At 37.3% G+C, this 13,862-nt stretch overlaps 1 protein-coding gene across 7 annotated transcripts in view; it reads left to right on the top strand.

Annotated features, from left to right (window-relative positions):
* The window catches only part of LOC133519576 (uncharacterized protein ZK1073.1), a 101,447-nt gene that overhangs the window by 44,457 nt on the left and 43,128 nt on the right, over positions 1-13,862 (top strand). The window lies entirely within an intron of this gene.

Genomic DNA, 13,862 nt, shown 5'->3' with positions numbered 1-13,862 from the left:
ACCGCAGCCTATGGACGCTTGCAACTCCAGAGGTGTTACATGCGCGTTGCCGACCCTTTAAAAACCTGTACACTCCTTTTTAAGGTTCCGTAGTCAACTAGGAACCCTTATAGTTTCGCCATGTCCGTCTGTCTGTCTGTCTGTCTGTCTGTCTGTCTGTCTGTCTGTCTGTCTGTCTGTCTGTCCGAGGCTTTACTCCGTGGTCGTTAGTGCTAGAAAGCTGAAATTTGCCATGGATATATAAATCAATAAAGCCGACAAAGTCGTACAATAAAATCTAAAAATTCAAATTTTTTTGGGGTACCTCCCCTACACGTAAATTGGGGGTGAATATTTTTTTTTGCTTCAACCCTCCAGTGTGGGGTATCGTTGGAAAGGTCTTTCAAAACTAATAGGGGTCTTCAACAAACATTTTTTGATAAAGTGAATATATTCGGAGATAATCGCTCCGTATGGAAAAAAAAAGTGTCCCCCCTTAGTTTTCTATGGATGCTTTCCATAGAAGTGGTGCTCCACGTGATCACCGATTGGCCGTCATAGAAGAAGACGTGTCGGACGCTTCGGCTCGGTCTTACGTGAGTCATCCTTTAAGGAGTGATGGGATTTCAGGAGTATCTTCCTGGCGCTCTAAACTTGACAAGGCTCAGAAGCTGTCGGCAGTCTATTGGAATTCGTAGTAACTTAAATAAGAAAATTAGGTCCAGAATCTCTACTTTCAAGCAGCGCGCCATATCTTTTAATTCTTTCTGATTTCCTGGCTTAACGTGGCCTATTTTATTAAAGGTACTCATACAACTATTGGTCAAATGTTGACCTAGAATATTACCTAGTTCCGACCGTGTATAACTGCGGCAGTAAAACGTATTTATAAAGAATTGCCAGCAATGTTTATGGACTACGTAAAACAGCTCCGCCACGCTGAAATAATATAATAATATTTGTTTCGTAGTGGGTAAAAATAGTTCATACCGCGAGTACGGGAAAAGTTTTGATAAGAATCTAATAAAAGTTTGTCACAAAGTTTGGGAACCTTAAAGTTTTGGGTAGATACAACTTGGTTGGCTGGTAAATTATTGAGTTGGATTATCCTTTTCCATATTAATGGTATTTGGTTTTGTAAGCAATTGGCTACTTGACAGTTTTTTGTAAATAACGTCAAACGATCTTGATTTTCCTGAGGATCAAATGTCTATATAGGACTCATGGCATTTAAGCAACACAAAGGTCAGAAATGAGAGTTAAAGTCTGACGCTCGCACTCGACGATTGAAACGCCTCTAACAAAATGATAATGTGATGTGACGTCACATCACATAAGTCTGTGCTACTCGAAAATGTATGGAAGATCAAGGAGATTGCCATTTTGACCCTGAAATATTGCGTTTATGTGTATAGTTATCATAAAATTTCTTTTTAATAAAATGTAAGGAATCGAATGGTAACATTTTGTTTTCTATTATTGAAAGACAAAAAAAAAATTTTTTTTGAGACTTTGGTCCCTTGCATTTTTTTATGATCTCAATATATTTTTTTAAATTCCACTTTTTTATAATGGATGGCTCATTTTCTATCCATTAAACTAAATTTTGTTATAATATTCAACATATGTCAAGTACCCAATTGTATATGTAACACAAGCACGTGCAATATTATTATTTCTTCTGTACGCAGATTATATGTTAACAATGTTAACAGTCCCGTTTCAGTCGGCCTGATTCGAACTTTAAGATACGTCAAGAATTCCCTAAAGATACGATATGGATTGGATGTGACAGTCCCAAAAGTGTCCAAAATGACGTTTCTTCAAACATAAACGTCTGTTTGAAGGACGTAATTTTTGACACTGACATATCTAATCCATATCGTATCTGTAGCAAATGTTGGACGTATCTTAAAGTTCGAATCGGGTGGAGTTTTAAAATGTATGAGTGGAAATTGTGTTAGTTTAAATCAACATATTATGTTTGATATGATTGTAAACATACATTAAAATGTATTTAGTTTTTAAAACCATATTTTTCCATTTGTCAATAACATCTGACGTATTCGTACATTTTTCACCACACCAACTGATAAAGGTCCAAAAACGAATGAGAAACTTGCATTTTATCCACATGTGGGGCAAAGTAATCAAATGCAAATTTTGAGTGGTTTCCTTATGTTAAGCCAGAGCTCAACGAGGGGGGGAATGCTAAGGTCGGCAACGCGAAATGTGACTCCTGTGGAGTTGCAGGCGTACATAGGCTACGGAGACTGCTTAGTATCAGGCGGGCCGTATGCTTGTTTGCCACCGACGTAGTAAAAAAAAAATGTTAGCTCGTAGAATTGACTTTTATATGATGATTTTGAATGATCATATTTTTATTACGTTCATTTGGATTTGATTTGGTTTGATTTTTTTTTGTATTTCTTAGTTAGTATTTTGCTCGCAATGGTGTGGTGAAAATTTTGTGTTTCATTCGGACAACTTTGCACCATTGTAAAAAAAAATTGTAGTTTCTATTGAGACAACACTATGTAAGCCAGGATGTAAGTTTAGGTAAGAATTACTTAAAGTTAATAGAATATTAATATTAGGTATTGTTAATATTCTTTTTTTACTTTCACAAACTGAAATTAACTTAAATTAAAAGCAGTCCCTACCATGTTAAGCTCAATGAATGCCTGTTCTGTTAGTAGGAAGTTATACTTATAGCCACTACGTGCTAGGCTTTAACAGAATAATGTGTGGAAGTGTCAATATAATCGTCATATGTTCATGGAAATTTGACGTTCATGATGATATTCTACGACCGACCGGCCGACCGATTCGGCGACCGGTCCGGCCTAGGACCATACCTCTATGAAGCCGATGGTCCTGGGTTCGAATCCTGGTAAGAGCATTTGTTTGTGTGATGAGCACAGATTTGGTTGTTTTCTATGTATTTGTATATTATATATATCGTTATCTAAGTACCCACAATACAAGCCATCTTGGCTTACGGTGGGACTTAACCAATTTGTGTAAGAATGTCCCTATAATATTTATTATTATACTTAAAACCACCACCAATATACTTAAAATAGTCACGATGTTGTACAGTCAGCATCAAAAGTAGCGAATGAAATAACGCGTCAAAAGTATCTGATATTCCGGATAACTTTTCCTAAAATAAATAATTTTTTAAAATTCGCTCTCAAAAGTATATCTTTTACAGTCTTAGTTGTTCTATATTAAAGACATCACTTTTTGTTAAGCTGTTACAGAATGGTAGTTACTTATGAAACGTTATTTGATCCGCTAGTTTTGATGCTGACTGTACAAAGTATTTGATTGATATTTATAGTCCGAGATACGGTTAAGGATCCAAACTGTAAAAGGTCGTAAACCATTCTAATAATCTTTTGCATGACGCAGTTCGAGCCGCGACGAACGCCGGCCTGTTGACAGTTGTTGACGGTTGGGTTACGACTCTCAATATAGGTTTTGTTTAATAGGGCATTGGCTTATTTACTAGTTAGTACTTCAGTAGGCACTTTTGAACGATTTGTAAGAGCTGTGGCGTGGTTTATTGTCGTCAAGAATCATATGCCGTGTTCTACGTGGACGCCAGGGTCGATTTTATACGAAACTGCCGTCGAGCATCACATTAAGAGACCTTATTTTGTTATTATTTAAATTCTGTATGATAATGGTTGGTATTATGACGATATAATACATAGCATATATCTCTTAATCGCGCAATAAACGTGAGCACCAAACACAATTAATTAGGAAATGTGTCGCAATTGAAAAATGCATAATCTTTCATTGTGAAAAATACAGTTCAGTATTTATTATGCCAAAATTCTCTTTTAGGTACTCCTTAACGAAATGTAAACCCAAATGGTATATTTTATTAGTATTTATATTTGCAATTAACTTAGTATTACTACTAAGAAATGTCAATAGTAGCAGTACTAAAGACGTCTACGTCAATAGCTCGGTCAATATTTTGTTCCAGTATTGACCGAATGGTTAGCTCGCCGAGCCAGAAATAGACTGTTGTGTTCCTAGCCAGAAGACTGGAATAATTGGTGGTTTTAGTATTTGTTGTTTTGGAGTAAATACGCGTACAATGGAGTTTATTGGTAATGGTAACACAAGTAAAACTAAATAGGTTAGAAACTTACAGATTATAAATGGTCTCAACTTTCAATAATACAAAAACTTATGTAGTCGATTTATGATTATTTGGATTTGGCATATCTACATTTATATAGGCGTTATTTGCGTTAATTTTTGCTGGTTTAAATTATACTCTCACATAATTTTAGAAATCAAGAAATAATATGTATCATAATGTGTGTCATTTTATTTATCATATTTCAGTAAAAAGGAAAGGTTTCAAAAAAATACTAGTAAATTTTTTTCATATTTATTGGACTTCATTTCAATTTAACTACCTTCTTATGCTGTTGTAAGTATAGGGACCGTGCGCGTTGGAGGGTCTGCCATCTTGTGGCCTGAATCGGAACCATAAACATGTACATTTACACGTCACGTATTTTCTTGTGCATAGTAGGTTCTGCCATCTTGTGGGCTACATCGGAACAATAAACATCACATTTACGCCTCGCGCCAAAAACCTGACGGCTCCTGTGCTGCCTCCTACAGTTCATGCACGCTCCCTATAGACGAGATAATCAATGAGGTAGTCATTTATTAGATTGGACCTTGTACTATTTTATCTAACAAGCACCATCCAATCATTTTTGAAATGTCCGTATAACTTTCCTTTGCTTTAATTGTAAATAATGAATGTTTTTTACGCATTTATGAACAACACAAATAATTACGTAAACAAAAAGGTGAACGTAAGGTAACCTCTGCGAGTACATCGCCCCGTTAAAATTAAACAAGATTTGTTATTATTATAACGTTAAACACTAATTGTGGTATCCGGAGCTTATAATTCAAGTTGTTTGTAAATAACCGTTTCTATAGCTGGAGATGCTAATAACAGTACACCCAAGGCCAAAAGTATGGAAATAAGCTTATATTTTAATAGAAAAGTGTGATTTTTTAAGCGATGTAATATATACTGTAAAATGGGGTGAGTAGGGACAAAACTGACATTCAAACCTTGATAAAACTTAATTTTTACATGTGCAAACTGATTTTTATACATAATAAATGTTCCGGTGGTTTGATTTTTTTTATGATTTTGAGTAGTTCGGTTTCATAACTTTAAAGATAAATACGAAATAGTAGGAAATCCCAGCTCACCTCGTAGTACAGTCAGCTGCAAAAATATGTATCAAGAGAATCGTCTCATAAATATGGTATTACGCTCTTATTACACTGGAATAAGATAAATAATAAATAAATAAATAATAATAAATATTATAGGACATTATTACACAAATTGACTAAGTCCCACAGTAAGCTCAATAAGGCTTGTGTTGAGGGTACTTAGACAACGATATATATAATTTATAAATACTTAAATACATAGAAAACACCCATGACTCAGGAACAAATATCCATGCTCATCACACAAATACATGCCCTTACCAGGATTTGAACCCGGGACCATCAGCTTCGTAGGCAGGGTCACTACCCACTAGGCCAAACCGGTCGTCAACGAAAAGATGCTATGGGACATATTTTTGAGTAAGATGTGTACACCCTTTTACACTTGACTGTAGGGGTGAGGAGGGATTTCATACGAGTACTAAGGTGAGTTTTGAAAATTGTTGGATCGACACTTCGGGATTATGAACATTATAATAGCTTGATTTGTTATTAGAATGTATAATTCACGTAGCAGTAGTCTGTAAAAACACAAACCAACTCACCCCTCTGTCATCCCTCCTCACCCCATTCATAACCCAACTGTCCTCGTAATCCCTACTCACCCCATTTTACGGTACTACTCATTAGAAACAAAATGGTAAATATAATAGTAGAACATTTTAAAAGATAATTACTCAAATTACTAAAATTGTTGCCATGATATTTGCCAGTTCAACATTTTTCAAAGCAATTAAAAGGGTATAAATATGTTACTTTTTCCTAATTTATTTTTTTATGTTTTTTTTTTAATATTTTTAACCTTTTGTGGTTGCTTAATGTAAATTTTAGGTTACAATTATAAAAAAAAAGACAGAAACATGAGATATTAAAGAAAACAACCTTGTTTCCATACTTTTGGCCTTGGGTGTAATTGTATGCTTAATAATTTAATGCAAAGTATAGTATCCGTAGGCTGCGGTGGCCGGTCACTGTCAGTTACCTACGATTATGTGCCATTTAAGTGACATTATGTTTTTTTTTGTCGAAAATTCATTTACATACAAATTACGCTAACCGAGGCAGTTCTAATTAAGGTCCGACCGAGAACGCTTTTTGTCTCGGCCGAGACCATGACCGAGACCGAGATTCAATGGGATTCTCGGCCGAGACCGAGACCGAGACCGAGAATTTATAAAATAGAAAAAAAAAAACGCATTTTGCACTAAAAATGTTTTTATAATCGAAATTCGACGATTTATCAGAAAGAAGTTATCATAATCAATTCGTAGCGCTATTATAAATAGTATTTTTAGGGCTCCGTAGCCAAGATAGCAGAAATGGAACCCTTATAGTTTCGTCATGGCCTTATGTCTGTCGGTCTGTGCGTATATCACAGCCATTTTACTAAAAAACTATACGATATATTTTATAACCAAATTTGGAACATAGGTGTAGATGTATTATGTAATTCACTTAAGTTTCGAAAAAAAATTTTCAAATATCCATATAAATGTAACTAAAATTAAAAATAAAAAGTTTCTCATCATGAGGTAGGTTTTTAAAAATACATAAAGGTTGCTAAAAACGTTTTTTTGATTAAGTAGATACTTTTGGACACAATCGCTCCAAAAAAAAATAGACGCTCCCCTCAAACTTTTGAACCGGGAGAGCAAAACCATTTATAAATATCTAAAAAATAAAGCTTAATAACCAAATATTTTTCAGGAAAATTATTTTTAATATGTCGGTTAAGCCATTTAAGAGTTATTAAGAAAACTGGTCTTCTTTTTAAAACGATAAGTGCCACTAACATACGCTCTTTTGCTTGTACGGCTTTTTTGTATTGTATGAAGGTACGGAACCTTCCATTGTGCGTGATCCGCCACGTACTTGGCCGGTTTTTTCAGTATGGATGTGCACAAAAAGAGGTACAATAACAATAATCCAAATAAAGTGTTTTATATAGTAACCCAAAATATCCGCCACAGGTGTCGTTTTGTACTTACCTACTGGCTTTGCTTTTTCCCGTTAATAAGAATATATATCATAATATGTGTCATCTTCCACTCACAACAAGTTAATCTACGTTACATCCCGATAACAATATACACTAATTTATTCATCAATAACAATAACCATAAAACGAAAAGACCCAAATGAACAAGTCATTACTTGCAACCGCGCCTATCCGATCCCAACACAGTATTTGATAAGTAATTGGCTTAAAATGTGGGTACGAAACCAATCAAAATCATATAAAACGTCACACCAATCGGGCGATGCAACCAACGGGTGGCTTAGGTCCCGGAGCTCGTGCGCGAAAAATTCAAATTCACCAATGATAACTCATTGTCTAGTCTCGGTCTCGGCAAGAATCTCGGCCGATTTTGGCCGAGAACCGAGACCGAGATCTCGGCTCGATTTTTGGCCGAGAATGCCGAGACCGAGACCGAGACCGAGATCTCGGTCGGACCTTAGTTCTAATGATCCCAAACTCAATGAGATCGCGATGTCTTATCACAGACTTAAAATTTGAATTCAACCTAGTCTGACACTGATACAAATACTTCTAAGATCTGACAAGGAAAGGTACCCAACTGTCCGGTTCCGATTTGATTTATATTTATATACCTATTTATGTTATAGAGTAGTCTAAAATAACAGACACGCATTTTTTTTAGCTGCCCAAACTCAACCTATTAGGAGAAATTGTCCTCCAAATTACTAAAAATTTACTAAACCTTCTAACTCCTATAGAAAGTGATGCTCAAGCAACTTGCTAGTTAATGGCTGGTTTGAGTATATGTTTGAGAGCAGGAGAAAAAAATTGAACACATGTTTTGTTATATCGCCAGAAACTCATTTTTTCCTTGTGAGTCACAGTCACAGTCACAGTCTACATACACTACTAAAAATTAAGGTACTTTTTAGTGTTCCGTATCCAAAGGGTAAGACTATCAGTCCGTCTGTCTCCAGGCTATATCTCATGAACCGTGTCAGTCGAAATTTTCACAGATGATGTATTTCTGTTGCCGCTATAACGACAAATACTAAAAAGTACGGAACCCTCGTTGGACGAGTCCGACTCGCACTTGTCCGATTTTATTCTTTTGGTTTTTACGTATTTAGGTAAAATACACTTTATGTATTAAATAGAGCGTGAGAAAAACAAAACGCAATAGAATTATGTTTTTTTTTAATACTACGTCAGTGGCAAACAAGCATACGGCCCGCCTGATGGTAAGCAGTCTCCGTAGCTATGTACGCCTGCAACTCCAGAGGAGTTACATGCGCGTTGCCGACCCTAACCCCCTCCCACCCTCGTTGAGCTCTGGCAACCTTACTCACCGGCAGGAACACAACACTGTGAGTAGGGTCTAGTGTTATTTGGCTGCTGTTTTCTGTAAGGTGGAGGTACTTCCCCAGTTGGACTCTGCTCTAGATCTGGAATGACATCCGCTGTGCTGTGCCCTACCACACAAAGCGAGATGACATTCACAATGCCCATACCTCTCTTAAACCTGTCTTCGCTGCGTTGCCTAACTATAATAGGTACTTGATATTTATATCTTGGTGCCTAGCCTAGATGCCAATGGTTTGCCCTACAACGAAATGCTTTGGCTCTCTGTCACTCTTACTAATCAGTGCGATAGAGAGACAGATAGCATTTTGTTGTAGTAGCGCAAACGATTGGCATCTTGGCTAGGCACCCTGCAGTTTCCTTCCTAAAGGGCCAATTACATCAACACTTCCCGATATCGAGCCCGAAATCAGTCCCGATTTTGGGCCCGATAATCGTTTCCCTTTTCACTGAATATCAGCACATCGTTAACAATATTTGAAATGTAAGAAATTATTTGTCTCCAATTGTCAAAAATGTTCAACGTTTGATATTTGAGCATATGAACCATTTTTATACATTCCAAATATTGTAAACGATGTGCTGATATTTGATGAAACGGAAAAATACTCTTGCTCGGGCCCGATTTCGGGCTTGATATCAGGCCTGGTAAAGTGTGGATGTAATTGGCACTTTATACCATTGTAATAAAGTCGGAACACGTATTATTGTGAATTTGATTGTATGAAGCTATCGCTAATTTCCCGCGGGTCCTTTTCAACGTCTCAGCGTGCTGACATCTGACGTTTTCCTTGTACGTTACATGAATTGGAATGTAAGGTAAAATACTGCGAATGCCATGTCTCAGATTGCATAAGGGTTAAGACCCAGTAGGTTCGTGTTTTCTCCCTCTCACTTGAACGAGATGGATGTGCGTTGCGTGCTCAGGCCGCGGATAACATGATCAACCAATCGGCTCGTACCAAACTTTTTCGGAACTTATGTACGAAATATCATTTGATATTTACCATTCGCTTTTCGGTGAAGGAAAACATCGTGAGGAAACCGGACTAATCCCAATAGGTCTAGTTTACCCTCTGGGTTGGAAGGTCAGATGGCAGTCGCTTTCGTAAAAACTAGTGCCTGCGCCAATTTTGGGGATTAGTTGTCAAGCGGACCCCAGGCTCCCATGAGCCGTGGCAAAAATGCCGGGAAAACGCGAGGAAGGAGGACCGCCGATAACATGATTCTGAATTTAAATTTTATTATACCGAAGCTATTAGTGCTGATGGCAATTATAACTTGGCCATTGGTAGACAGACTTTATCTCGTTGCAATAAGACTTAAATTTGAACGAGTAGTTAACTATGTCAGTGATACAGTCAAATCATAAATATGTATACATTTTTGCGATGAATTTAGGTGAAGAAATGTATACATATTAATGAACTTTACATCTACAAATAAGTAGGACTTGGACCGTTTGCAAAAAGTACAGTGGGGTCATACACGTTTTTTATCAAACTCGTTCGCGTCTTTCCTGTAGACATCGCAAAGTTAAGGGAACCTAAAGCCAATTTTTACGTGGAACCTTTACAGGCTGGATACATTTTTTCAGTACTTGAGACTCAAATAAGAAAATTGGGATTGTATGTACAGTCGCCATCATATATATCGGAGCGGCCGAGGTGCTCAAAAATATCTGAACACGCACTCTAGCGGCTTGACAATAGACGCGTGTTCAGATATTTGTGAGCACCTTGGCCGCTCCGATATATCTGATGGCGACTGTATCAGAGTCGTTAACTTTGATTGTATTGTCCACATAAGAAGTGACCTTTTTCTTAAAATGTGTTTGACATTGTAACAATTTTTTGTAGGTACAAAATGTTCATTTTCGCCTTAGCAGCTCGAACAAGGGTACTTCGCTGCTTAGAAATGAGTCCGAGTCTTGCCCGAAGTGGTAGATTTTCCATTTTTTCTTTGATATCAAAAATATATACTAGAAAATTTGTATACTAGAAGATGGCTAGGAAAATAATTACTTACTAACGTACCTAGTCACATAACTACCTATAAGGCAGATCCTGAAATTCCTAGTCATATCGTCAGTCGTGAAATTCTTTGTCTCGTTTACTGAGTGGACGGAACAGTTTTCCCTTCGGGCATCTGAAGCAACCTCACGAACCTGTCCTACCTATCTATTGGTTTAATGTGGCTACCGTCAAAACATTACACAGGAACATTACGATCTGCCTGATCTTACGATCGGCCGCCGACATATATAACAGAATAATTTTAAACGCCTGAACCTCCTAGACCCCCTCACAACATGTAATTGCTATTCCTACTGCAGTAATAGTGCACCTCCGTTCAGAATAGGCGTAGAGTGGGCGTACGAACTAGTACACACTGTTAACTGACCATTTGTATACCTTATTGTCAAGATATAAGGTCCACAATAGGTCAATGTTGTACATGTTGTTTACGTATCAGTCATGTTGATTGTCAGATCAATTGGCGCTAGGTGAAGGCCGAGCTTCATCGAAATTCCGGAGCGTTGTTGATGTTATTTTTTCTCAGTTTTCGCAAGACTTCTACCGAGTCCGTTTAAGCTAACTTTTTTGGACCAATATGAAAAAAACTTTAAAGTGAAGGAGGATGGTTGAACACATTTTAGAAAAAGTTCAATTCTTCGGACAAAACAATAAAAGTTAACGACTTTGGTACAGTCAGCGTCAAATACTTTGTAGCAGTCAAAGTGGCCAAATAGTTCGGTACACCATACTAAATATATGGTGTACGGAACTATTTGGCTACTTTGGTTGCTACAAAGTATTTGACGCTGACTGTACATAGATATCCCGTGTAAATGTGAGTCACAATTACTTACAGAAAAACATTATCCCGCCGAGATCCCGCTTGTAAAGGTGACGCGTAAATATTAGCTTTAGATTCTCTTAAATTTGCGATGTCTACAGGAAAGACGCGAACGAGTCAAACAAATTTAAGAAAAAGGTCACTTCTGTGGAGAATACAATAAAAGTTAACGCCTCTGATACATAACTGTGTGGACTGAGTAAACAAGAGGCTTGTATTATTTGCTCTTAACTGAAATTACAATTAACACCACAAGAAATAGACAACTTAAATGTAGATAACACGGAGTCTTATCGCTAAACACCGATTTCATCCAGACAACTTGTATCCAATCGGACTTAATAAAATAGTAAACAACGGCCAATCAACGCGATGACCGCACGTCCTATATTCGTCCGTAATCTTATTAGTATGTCTATGGTGGCAATACCGGCAATCGGCTTACGATCGCACCGCGGACATGGGTATTAGGTAATCTCTGTCCATACTAATATCGTATTTTCAAGTAAATTAATTTTATGTTAAACAGAAACGTCTACAAACGATGCAATTAAGCTTAAAAATAAATTAAAAGTGTTTCCACTTTGGATCACTAGATCGCTCTGACAACTGGGGCCTACCGCGAAAACTGACGACAGAGAAAATCGCAATTGATGAACTTCGATTTTCACGGTAATAGCTTACCGAGAATACACATGCGGACAGCGAATATTTCCACCATTATGTGCCTTAGGGTGGCGCGTAGCGACATCTACGGTAACAGTATACTTCTTTAACGGTCACCGCCGCTCGCCGCGGGTTCCAGCCTAGCCCGGGATAGTGATTTTTCCACATTGAATTTACTTGCAAGTAACTTTGTCTTTTTGAGTATCAGCCTGGTGGCTATATTTTATTAATATCCTTTCCTGAACTGGGTAAACGAGAGAAATAGATGTTCAAGAGTGCTAAATAGAAATTGTAAATGTAAATATTTACCAATAAATATCATCATTTTATAATCATTCTATCATATCATATCATAAATTTTGAAAACTGGATATACGAGAGAAATACAGGTTCAAGAGTCCTAAATAGAAGTTTTGAAAACTGGGTTCAGGAGAGAAATAGATGTTCAAGAGTGCTACATAGAAGTTTTGAAAACTGCAGTGGGTTCACGAGAGAAATAGATGTTCAAGAGGGCTAAATAGACGTTTTGAAAACTGGGTTCACGGGAGAAATAAATGTTAAAGAAGGCTAAATAGACGTTTTGGACACTGGGTTCACGAGAGAAATAAATGTTCAAGAGGGCTAAATAGACGTTTTGGACACTGGGTTCACGAGAGAAATAAATGTTCAAGAGGGCTAAATAGACGTTTTGGACACTGGGTTCACGAGAGAAATAAATGTTCAAGAGGGCTAAATAGACGTTTTGGACACTGGGTTCACGAGAGAAATAAATGTTCAAGAGGGCTAAATAGACGTTTTGGACACTGGGTTCACGAGAGAAATAAATGTTCAAGAGGGTTAAATAGACGTTTTGGACACTGGGTTCACGAGAGAAATAAATGTTCAAGAGGGCTAAATAGACGTTTTGAAAACTGGGAGAAATAGATGTTCAAGAGGGCTAAATAGAAGTGTCTTGTCAGTACTTTTTATATTGTCAGTGTCGTAAAATTCGTCGTGTGTCGTGTCGTTGTGTGTCAAGGTGTTGAAATAACTTTTACCGTTATAGAGTCCGAAAATCATTACAAACGTCATATTTTAATAAAAAAATTACATTATACATGACATATCCTCACTTTGTCATTGCAATCCCACGCAGAGTTAGCTTGATCCGATTTACATACTGCGACTTCTTGTAGCGATATGTAGCCTACTACGAGTTTGACACTGTCACATTCACTAGCGTGTATCTCGCTCGTACCAGCATATTAGTGCGAGCGAGATGTATAGAAAGTAAGTTACGCAGATGTTAGCGAATATGTCAGTGTCAAACTCGTGGTAAGGATAATGGTCGTGATTCTCGTAGCAGTAGCGGTACAGTAATTTAATTACTGACGATGTCCTGATAAAAAAATGCCACAGTGTGCGTAAAGGCCCCAACGGGGTCACCAGAAAACCAAACGGGGGACATCAGAAAACCAAACGAAGTCCGTTTGGTTTTCTGATGTACCGTACCCTCACCATGAGTTTTATGAGGCCTTATACGTTAGCCACTGCGTCAACTCAAACGCAGTGCGTCGCGCTTGCACCAAAGTCAGTAAGAGGGAGATGCATTGTGTTTGTTTACGCAATTACTAGCGAATATGTCAATGTGAAACTCGTGGTAAGAGTACTGAACGCTAATTTTATTTCTAAATACGACATCGTTAGATATCTTTATATAAAACATATTTTTAAATACGGT

This window comes from Cydia pomonella, chromosome 7 (genome assembly GCF_033807575.1).
Source record: "Cydia pomonella isolate Wapato2018A chromosome 7, ilCydPomo1, whole genome shotgun sequence".
Taxonomy (NCBI): domain Eukaryota; kingdom Metazoa; phylum Arthropoda; class Insecta; order Lepidoptera; family Tortricidae; genus Cydia; species Cydia pomonella.
The sequence above is the reverse complement of the archived record's forward strand: the minus strand, read 5'-3'. Positions and strand labels throughout refer to the sequence as shown.